At 41.2% G+C, this 10,779-nt stretch overlaps 1 long non-coding RNA gene across 2 annotated transcripts; it reads left to right on the forward strand.

The window, feature by feature from the left end:
- Positions 1-4: 4 nt before the first annotated feature.
- LOC102481957 (uncharacterized) lies at positions 5-2,612 on the forward strand. 2 transcript variants are annotated; one of them, XR_003547456.1, is made up of 3 exons: positions 5-41; positions 333-406; positions 2,117-2,612. It is a non-coding gene; the product is annotated as an uncharacterized LOC102481957 (long non-coding RNA). The 2 variants fall into 2 exon arrangements; XR_337055.1 differs by having other exon boundaries at positions 17-75.
- The last annotated feature ends 8,167 nt before the right edge of the window (positions 2,613-10,779 follow it).

Genomic DNA, 10,779 nt, shown 5'->3' on the forward strand with positions numbered 1-10,779 from the left:
AAAAGGGGGCTGTTTTCAGGAAGGGAACACTCAGGACATATGTATGCAACTATCTTACTTCAAAAAAAATCTGAGGTAGTTGTGGAAAATGTTAAGATTTGGTAGTTCAGCTGGTAGGCATGTGTTTATTATTCTCTATACTTTTTATGTTTATGATATTTCACACAATCTTTTTTTAAATTAAAAAAATATATATCTAGACTACAATAGGGCCTTAATTCTGAATAAGATATTTGGTTAGCATTGTCTTTCCATATTAACCAATTATTTGATTCAACAGCCTAAATCGGTATATTTTATTAACCCTCATGGTATATTTATTCTGTCAGCAGAGGTCAGCATGCAAGGAAATATTTGCTCAAACACTTGACTATGGGATACATTGGGTTGCTGGAGAAGTCCTGAGGTATTTTTTCTGTTTTTCTATGCAAATGGATTTAATGAGTTTATGAATTCTTTATTCTTACCATATAAACCCGAGCCTTGGTCCATGACAGCATGGACCACTCTCTACATCATGACTTTCCTGACAACCCGATAATTCCCCTATGTAAGGATTTTCCAATCTTTTTCCCTCTAATCCATGAAATTCTTTCTTGCAGGCTCACCTGTAAGAATAATATCCAAAAGAGCTAAACATGAAGTAAAGTGAGGGCCAGAAACCCCAGAGGCTGCACAGATACCAATGCCATTCATGAACGTGGCTCACTGTGTTCATGCTCCAGGCCTTAGGACTCTCTTCTGAGTTCAAAACCTAAGTCTCCTTTATCTGTTCCTGACAGAGTGCCAGCGTGGTACCTGCTAGAGCTAAACCCCTGAGAGTCAGGGAGTATGGCACTCCCTGATCAGAGGACACCCATGGAAAGTGGATGACACCAGGGAGGCATAGGGATGGAGTAATGTACCCTCTGAAGCTCACAGAAAGTTACTGACAAATAGGTAGTGTTCACCTCCAAAGAAGGATGAGGCTTCATAAGTGAACTACAAGTGGTTTATCTGAGCCATGGCTTAGGAGGTTTTACTGTGGTAGGCAGTTAGTTAGCCATGAGCGGGCAGCCCTAAGAGAAAAGCAAAAGGCTCACCTAGCTTCAGGTGCCAGGAGGGTGAGGCAATTTGCCATATTAATTCCTTGAGGCTTGAGGGAAGTATACAGGGATAGTTCGCAGATTTTCTTTTGTCAAAAGGACCCAAGTAAGCATTTGGTCATTTACACGATAGACTAATTGGGCGATCTAATTGAGGCAACCTGACTCGCACTGGGCATACGCAATTAGGTGACCAAATTCCTCACTTTGCCTGTGAGGAAGGTGCGCAGGTGCAGGAGAGAACGTGTGGATTCAAATTTCAAGGAAGAACATAGGCAGCGTAAGGGGGGCCGCCCACTAATGAATGTTCATGACCTCTAGTAATAAGAATAACGGTTGACCAGTATCAAGCGCGGTTGCCACTTGTCAATCTGCCCGCCCAACAACCTTTTTGGGTGTACTTTCTTCCTTTCCTTTCCTTTCTTGCTATTAAACTTTCTTTTCTATCTACTTCATTCGTGGTTGCGGTTTCATTTTGTGCCTAGGGACAAATATCTAATTTTAGTGATCTGGACCCAAAGAACCAAGGATTTCACAACACAGCTCAACACTTTTCCATCCATTAACATTACCAGGATGAGCAAAATTCTAGTTTCCCAGCGAGAGTAGGCAACATACACATTGAGCTCTCTCCCTGGCATCCTCATTGTCCTATTGTCATACTTCATATGTTGATTTACTTGTTGTGAAGAATTGTTACACTTGACATATTATTTACTGGCTAAGTCAGTAGTTTGCTATGAAGAAAATGTTTGATTGTAATGCTACTTGCCAAGAGCAATCCTGACTCCATTTTGTAGTACATTCAGACTGGTGTTAGTTATGTTCCCAGGATTTCAACATTCAGCCGACACCCTAGTGCTTATCGCTAATAGCAGACTAGCCATATGCTGATTGATAGTATAAAGCACGTAAGCGTGGCCTATGTTTCAACCCGCCTCATGACTGGCCAAAATATACAAACAAATCCCAATTTGTTTTGACCAAAATTCCATAGACTTACCTGTAAAATGTTTTGAAAATATTTTGAGGTTTTGTCAAGTCACCGTAAGCCTGTCAAAATCAGACATAAAAAGAGGAGCCTGAGCCCAGCTCATCAGCTCTGTCGACAGCTTGAGACAGATCCCATCTCATTGCATCTGAGACCTCACTTGCTGCTGCAGGCTCTGCCAGTTTGCACAACGACTCCTGCTCTCCCAGACGGCCTTCCACTCTGCTGTCTTTGATGCTCCCCTGTCGGCCACCAGTCCCAACCTCCATACTTTAGGATCACCGGGTGGACTTTTCCTCTTCGTTCGCCCCCAGTCATCTCACAGCAGCTGCCACCATTGTTCTCTAAGATCTCTGTGGAGCTCCTCTCTGGCTCGCCTATTGTGCCCTGTAGATGCCTAGCGTGCTCGGAACTCGGCCTCTCCCGCACCCTTGCAGACTGCATTCCCGTCACCATGCCAGCATAAGATGCTCCAGGCCACATGACTCATGGAGACTTCTAAGCCCCCTTTTACCCTGTGTGATTAAAGCAACCTGAAAGACAAGCCTGAGTCCTGTCCTCATTTTACATGCTAGAGCACAGATTGGCTGTATCTACTTGGGCTGCTAGTAAGAGTGAATCGAACCTCTATTTAACCTGTACTTCCTGAACACCATAAACTCTCCCTCTCTCTCTTGCTCTCTTTCCAAAACTCCCACTTTCCTCTCCTCACTTCAACTAGTGTAGTTGGCAGGACTCGCTCATTTCTGTGTTCAATTAGACTCCAGAAGGATGACTTCCTCCCCCCAGGCAACATAAACTATAATTAGACATAAATAGAATTCCCATAAAAATTGCCATTTGAGTCCAAATTAAGCTGGCAAAACTAATAAATACCTTCCTAAAGAGCCTATATAAGACTGTAGGACCCATAATTGATCTCCAGAGACCTAATGAAAATTGAGAGTAAGAGAAACAAACTCTCACTGAAGGAGAGCCCTCCACCATACTCATTTGGGAGAGACATACCAGTCATTTGCCTGACCCATGAAAAAATGAGATTTAGAGATTTCCTTAGGCGCATCACTAGGTGAAAGAAAAATGCTATTCCCTTTGCCACTGCCCTTGGCTCACAATGGCAACCAATAGAGGAAATACTAATAAAAAGGAAGCTACATAAAAGATCTAGGCAACTCCCACTTAAGAAACCCTAATAATATGGCACCTATAGCCGCCCATATAAACCCCACAGGAGCCACTTCCCTACTGCTCAAAGCCTTAGAACAAATAGATAAAGATAGGAAAGAGGGAAAGAACTTGAAAGCAAGGCCATTGAATCAAGAAAAGTAATGGTTACTCCCACTGGAGAATTTAAAAGCTTCCCTACCATTACTAATAAACATGTAGTTAAGATGGCAGGCCCCAATGAACAAGAAGTAATATTACAACCTTATACTAGATGAGAATTACAAGATATCAGAAAAATGTTGGTCCAGGAGACTAATCAAACTGATGTCTCATGGCTCACTAACGTACAACACAATGGAGCAGGAGCAATTCAATTTACAGCTGATGAAATGTACCAGATAGGCTCTGCTCTCAACCTTCCCAGGCTTCAAGCTGCCCTACACAATCATTTACAACAAATCCAGAACATGTAACATCCCTATGGGACTGGATTAAAATGGCCTGGAAAACAGCCTTCCTGGTGTTCAACCTATGGAACACCAATTTTCGATCATCCTGGACTGATACAAATCAAGCCAGGAAAGAACTAGGAAAAATAATGGTATTATTGGCCATGTATGTAGACAATAAACAGCTGCATTAGTACAATTTATAATTAAGGGTGCATCATCTGACAATGTCCACCCAAATGCTCTTCATGGGCTGCAATATTCCCATGGAAATAAAAGGCAGATTCATGTTACATCAAGACCTAGCCCAACAGGCCCAATATTCATTTTCTTGGATAATACCCAGAAAATAAACAAACATTGAAATTCCCTCATCCATAACAACTCTTTAATTCTCAATGAAATACTAGGCCCAACCAATACAGACAATTTACACGACAAAAACACCCACAATTTCCTAGACCAAAATACCTATACACCCAATCCCAAAATTGGCACAGTAAGAACTCCATAACATCTAATAACCACCAATACCCATTACCAAATTTTAACAAAAATAACCCATTCTCTTCAACCTGACAAATAAACCAGAGAACCAGACCATACTGTGGTGACAATAATCCCTTCTCAAAAAAACACAGGAAGAGGAGGGATATAAAACAAATCCTTCCCCTGGCAAATTTGGATACTCAAAACAAAATAGACTCAGATAACTGCCCATATATTATGGCACAAATCATAATACCCCCTCATAAAAAACCCATACCTAAAGTCTCTCTCCTAGACACAGGCTCCCAAGATTCATTACTTAGAATATTAGAACCTATGAAAGACCCACAAACTCACATACAAAGAGTGTCAGGAAATGTAATCACGTTAACTAAATTCCTAGTAAAAAATAATAATAGGAGATATAATCCTAGAAACCACAATGTTAACTAATCAAACCACTTCCAAACTACTGGGAATGGTCATATTACCCTTAATACTAGACCACATCCCACTCAAACTGGCCCCTTATCTAGCCACAGCCTTAACAGAACCGATCAAACTGCCAGCACCCTCCCAACCATCATTTACTCCTCAATACCCCTTAAGGGGAGGACAAATCATCTGAATTCTCCGGTATGGCTCATCCTTAAACAAAATGGTCAATACCACATCACAATTGATTATAGAAAGCTAAATGAATTATCACCTGACTTACCAGGAAACTTACCAAACACTTTAGACCTAATTAACACCACACAGGCACACAACAAAAATATGCAGCAGCAATAGACTTATCAGATATGTTTTTTGCTATTTCCCTGCATCCAGATTCTAGACCATACAAAACATTTTCATGGGAAGGCATCCAATACCAATTTACCTGCTTGCCTCAAGGGTATAAAAATTCCCCTACAATAGCTCATTCTATTGTCCTCATCTATAGACAGAACAGCTTACAAACCTATCATTTACACACACATAGATGACATTCTATTGAATGATGACCTCGCAGAACTCAAAACAGACTTACAAAATCTTACAGAAACATTACGAGCACAAGGTTGGACCATCAACCCTGACAAAATACAAACACCAGGAACATCTATAAAAATTTGGGGAATAAATTGAAATACTCAAGGCAGAGAAATACCAAACAAAATTATAAATAGATTAATGACATTGAAAATTCCTACCACCAAAATGGAGGCACAAAAATTAATTGGACTATTTGGCTATGGAGAGCACATATTCCATATTTATCAGTACTATTAAAACCAATCTATGATATTACTAGGAAGTCCACTGACTTCCATTGGGGACCAATACAGACACAATGCTCACAGACTATCCAAACATACATAAACACCTACAAAACACTGGCATACCCTAGACCCACAGACACAATTACATTAGACATTACTTTCCACTCCGCACATGCATGCTGGGGAAATCTTCATCAAATCCCTGAAGACGCTATGAGAAGGCCAGTGTCCTTCTACTCCCAAAGATTTCCATACTTACCTCACAAATACTCCCACTTAGAAAAACTTGTACGGGCAACATATACAGCCCTACTACACACAGAGCACCTGTTGCTTCCAACGAACACAATCATTATAAGGGCACCGTCGCCTATCAAAACATGGCTTAAACTGGATGTCAAAGAATTGGCAGGTATCCAAATTGATGACAAACTCATGGCATGGAAATAGTATATTTCCGATGCCTCTGCATGGTTTGACCCCCACAGGCCAGGCCTATGCATAGAATTACTAAATTGCATGGAGCCTGCGTTGCCTGAATTCATGCCACAACCTCTCCCAACACGAATAGCAACAAAGGACCTAACCACCTGGAGTAGCAGTCTCCAAAATGCCTGCTTTATGGATGGATGAACCTCCATAGTGGGGAGCCAAATGTGCTGGAGAGCTGCCGCATTCAATCCTGGCATCAGCAAAAGCCTAATAGCTGAGGGCTCTGACAAATCAACCCAACTCGCACAACTTAAAGCTATACTGAGAGCTACAAAACATGCATTAGAACATAATCACTACACAGTTTACATATTCACAGACTCTAATTTATGTTACCAAGGAATAACAACTTGGTCGCACAATGGAAACTCTCAGACTTCCATATAAATGGCAAATCTTTGTGGTCAATTGACATATGGAAAAAAATTAGACAAAGGCTCCCATAAAATCTCTATTAAAATTACACACATCTCAGCATATACCAACAAAAACACACCAACACATCAGCACAATGACACAGCAGACAAACTTTCCAAAGGTATTCCCACAGACCTCAAACCTACATTAACCTCATTTGAGGCCCAACCACTAAATATTACCTTATAGAGAGATCCAACCACCTGAAACCGGAAAATAAAAACCCCCAATAACAAAATAAAATTAGAAATCCTAATACATCACAATGGCAAATCAAACCTATAGGTACATTCACCATCACTCCTAACTTAATTAGACAATTACACATCTTTCTAGGACATGTACAACAACATATAGTCACTAACTGGCTACACAAAAGAAACTTATGGACACCCATAAACATAAAACCAAGAAATTGATTCATGCATTCTTTGCACCCATGCTTCAACATTTAAATTTAACCCCTAGTCTATCCCCAATACACACCTATCTCCTTCTTTGAAATTCAAATAGACGTCATAGGACCCTTAGATGTCCCATTTCCCCCAAAATATGCCTTGACTATGGTAGATTGCTACAGAAATATCTGCTTTGCCTTTGCTACCTCACATCCTAATGCAAGAGCTACAAGTACAGGCTTATGCACATGGATAACATTTTTGGGTAAACCCCTACTAATAGAATCAGATCAAGGAACACAATTACTGCAAAAGAAGTACATACTTTTTTTTTTTTTTTCCCATCGCAACACACAAATGAATTTTCCATCCAATATATACTGTGCGTTGGCTCAATCAAGCACGTCAACATATATGTTCTCAGCAAATAATTTCCCAATTCTTGTGTCCTGCATACCTTGCCTTTTGTATGAAGTACATACGTTTTTACAAAACATACCTACCGTATAACCCACAATCGGCTGGCAAAATAGACAGAACTAATGGCCTGATAAAATGATTACTATATATAATAATTAAAACAAAGACCCACAACATTACAAACAGCCCTCTTAACCACATGTACAATTCTAAATAATAGACATAGAAGCCACTTAGACACCCCCCTCTGACACTCCTTGCCACTCACTTAGATACTCAAGACCTACCAACCCCTCTCAAAAACCCCTGCTAATACCCCATAAAACCATAGTCAAAGTTCCGAGAAAACCCATCTAGATTTTCCAACCGAAGCCATCGCATACTCCGGAGCCAATCTCCTCTGGGCTGTAACTGAAAACGGACATCTCCAGAACTCTGAAATAAAGAATATTAAACCCAGGACATTCTTCACTCACCAGCTTATACTATAAGTACTCATGAAAGCTTCCCTTCTCGAGCTTTTTAGACAACTACTACTCGCTCTCAGAAAATTTCTCCAAATGCTATGTCTATACCTCAAATAATACTTCTGCTAAATGCTATATATGCTATTGCTACTGAGCATCTCTAGAGCTCATTCATGTACTCCCTTAGATTCTGGCTAACCAACTAATAGCATGTTTCTTACTGAGCCTGGACAGGGATCCCTGGTCCATTTCGTCTCCCGGACCACTCCCAACTTTTAACATTACTTGTCCTTTCATAAAATGAAAAGAAGAAATCCTTCTCCTGACCCAAATGAAGACTACAACAAATACCCCAGGACTTATTTCGCTGAATCAGATGACCTAGACACAACCATACTCCCAGATGCCCCACAAAATCCAACACCCTCACGTGTAACCCTGCTTGAAACTCCTAGAACCCTGCCCTTCTCAACTATCCAATCTTATTGTGAATTTATCCCACATTTCTACCTCAGACATACCATTACCTCCACAATCCAGAACTTTGGTCAAGAATACTGCCAGACAGGGACCAGTAGTTAGTGTAATGTAGCCAACCAAAGTTCGAGTCCCAGATCCGGTGGCTTAAATTCATGCCGGGCACGTGTGCGTTTGTGCCCAAGATCCCAAGAGGAGAATGGAGGAGAAGGGATTGCAATGGGGCCATCCCCCTTGGGGGGTGATTTCTGGCTTTCTGTCTCTCTGTCTATCTGGGGAGTGCATGCTACCTATAGCTAGCAAACAAACAAACAAACAAAAACAAACAAACAAAAACCTCTCCAGAATTTACTCTAGGGGCCAGCAGGTGGTATGGAGGTTAAGGTGTTGGACGCTCATATAGACAACAATGGCACAAGTTCTGGACCCAGTCATTTTAGAATCACAACAGGCATGTGTGGTGTTGATGGAAATTACTATCTCTGCAAAAGTAATCATTAATACGGTTCATTTCTAAGCAGCATATTAGTGACCTAGGCTCAGAGAGGAGGAAAAACACGCCTTTCACAGGGTGATCTGTTAAAGGGGTTCTTTTTATTTGGTTTTTGAGAGTGAGAGCCAGACTTTGGAATTTAGCAGTTTTCCCATTGGTCTGGTCCCAAAAGGCAGGACTTGTGAAAGCAGGGGCTTGTAGGTTATAGGTGGGTTTTACAGCTTTTAGGTTGGTAATTAGGAAAGATAGGTTACTGCAATCAAATAGGAATGTACTTTAACAGAGATAAGGAGGCTTAATATGCATCACAAAGATACTATGCCAGGGACAGGATATAGGAAGAATCTTGTTACCAATGGGTCAACTTGGTCTGTTAATGTTTGTGGGTGGGACGCCCTCCAGGCCATCTGGAAAGGATTTTGGAAAATAGGAAAAAGCAGTCACATACCTGTCCTCAGTATGCTTGGCCAAAATCCCGGGAGGAAAATAAAAGAGAAGAGAGTATGGAGTGGCTACCCTCAGCTTCCCCCGGGGCATTTCTCACTTTCCCTCTCTCTGTCTCTCTCTGGCATGTGTACATGCCCTGTGACAAACATCTTTAAAAATAAAATTTAAATCAGTTCATTTAAAGTGCATGGATCTAATTGGCTGTGCCTTATTCTTTACATCACAAACTCAAGAACACTGGGAAGAAGGAAGTGTGGGCGTCACATTGTAAAATCTATCATAGTTTTGCATCCTAGCAGTTTCTTTTCTGTAAACTAAAACATGCTCTTTGGGGTAATAAGCCTGATGGATGTGAGCCTAACTAACATCTCAGGCTCACACTTTATAAAGCTTTGAATGGACCTTGAAGTTCCACAGACCACCCTGGACTGCCTTCCTTCACAAAAGGCTCATAAGTGAAAGGCCTACAGGTTTATTGAACATTCAGTGGGAGGTCTCAGGTGTTGCTCACCCAGATTCTCAATGAGTATACGTGATGACACACTCTTCTCCTCGAGGAAGGGCTGAGACTCACATGTAGGCGATTCTTTTTAAGAGACAACAAATGATTAGTAGGAGGACTGAATGGAAATCATTTTGTAGGGACTAGCAGTTGACATAATAATTATGTCACTGGACTCCCACATAGTTGACCACAGATTGAGTCCCAGACCCAAAAAATCTTTCTCTCTCTAAAAAAAGAAAAACGTTAGTTTGTGAACAATCCTCTTTAGGATCTGAATGAGCCTGAGAGGCAGACATTAACATCCAGGTAAGGTGACATCCCTCTGCTTTCCTTTCTTGGAATGGTTAAGAAAGATTCAGAAAGGAAATGGAGAGCAAGTGAATTCTCTTTGGAGGGACCAGACTTAGGGGGAAAATTGAGGGGAAAAGAGTCAAAGCCTCTTTCGGTATCTGCTGATCTCCCAGAGTCTTTAGTTGAAATAATCAGCATGCCAGACTGCCATACTCTGAAGGACCTCTGGATTTCGTGGCTCCCACTGGACTCCCATCTCCAGCCTGTCCTGTTAGATCACAGAGAGAGGGAACTGGAGAGCACTCGCTCTGCATCAGGGCTGCTTCCCCGCTCCCCCACGACTGTAGCCAGATCTGCTTAGCCAGACTCACTTCAACTTGTTCAAATTAAGAACTGGTTTTTGGGAGGCTGGAAGGTGGCGTGGTGGTTAAGGGCACTGGACTCCCACATGGCCAACGGTGGTTTGCTTCCTGGACCTAGAGGCTTGCTTTCTCACTTGCCCTCTCTCTCTGTCTCTCTCTTTTCTCACTCTGTCCCTCTCTGGTCAAATTAAAATAAGTAAAGTTAAATAAAATAATTGTTTTTTAAAAACCAAAAAGCTGTTTTTCAGGATCAGCAGGTTGTATGGTGTTTAAAAGATTTGTATTCCCACATGACTGACTTGTGGTTCAAGTCCCAGGTATGCTGACTGGCTTTCTTGCTTTCCCTCTCTCTCTTTCTGCTCACAGTAAAAAAAATATAATAATAACGAATGGAATTAAATAAATAAATAATTTTTTCACAAAAGAATGTTTTTCATTCAACCTAAAACTCAGGGTTACTCACAGGAACTCCAAAGAGGCAAAAGGCCAACCTGGTGTTTCCAGCACTGAGGGATACTGTGCTGTAGCCACAAGGCGAAACTCCTGCCTTTGAAAATGGATAAT

Source organism: Tupaia chinensis, unplaced genomic scaffold, assembly GCF_000334495.1.
Source record: "Tupaia chinensis unplaced genomic scaffold, TupChi_1.0 Scaffold144142_1, whole genome shotgun sequence".
Lineage (NCBI taxonomy): Eukaryota > Metazoa > Chordata > Mammalia > Scandentia > Tupaiidae > Tupaia > Tupaia belangeri.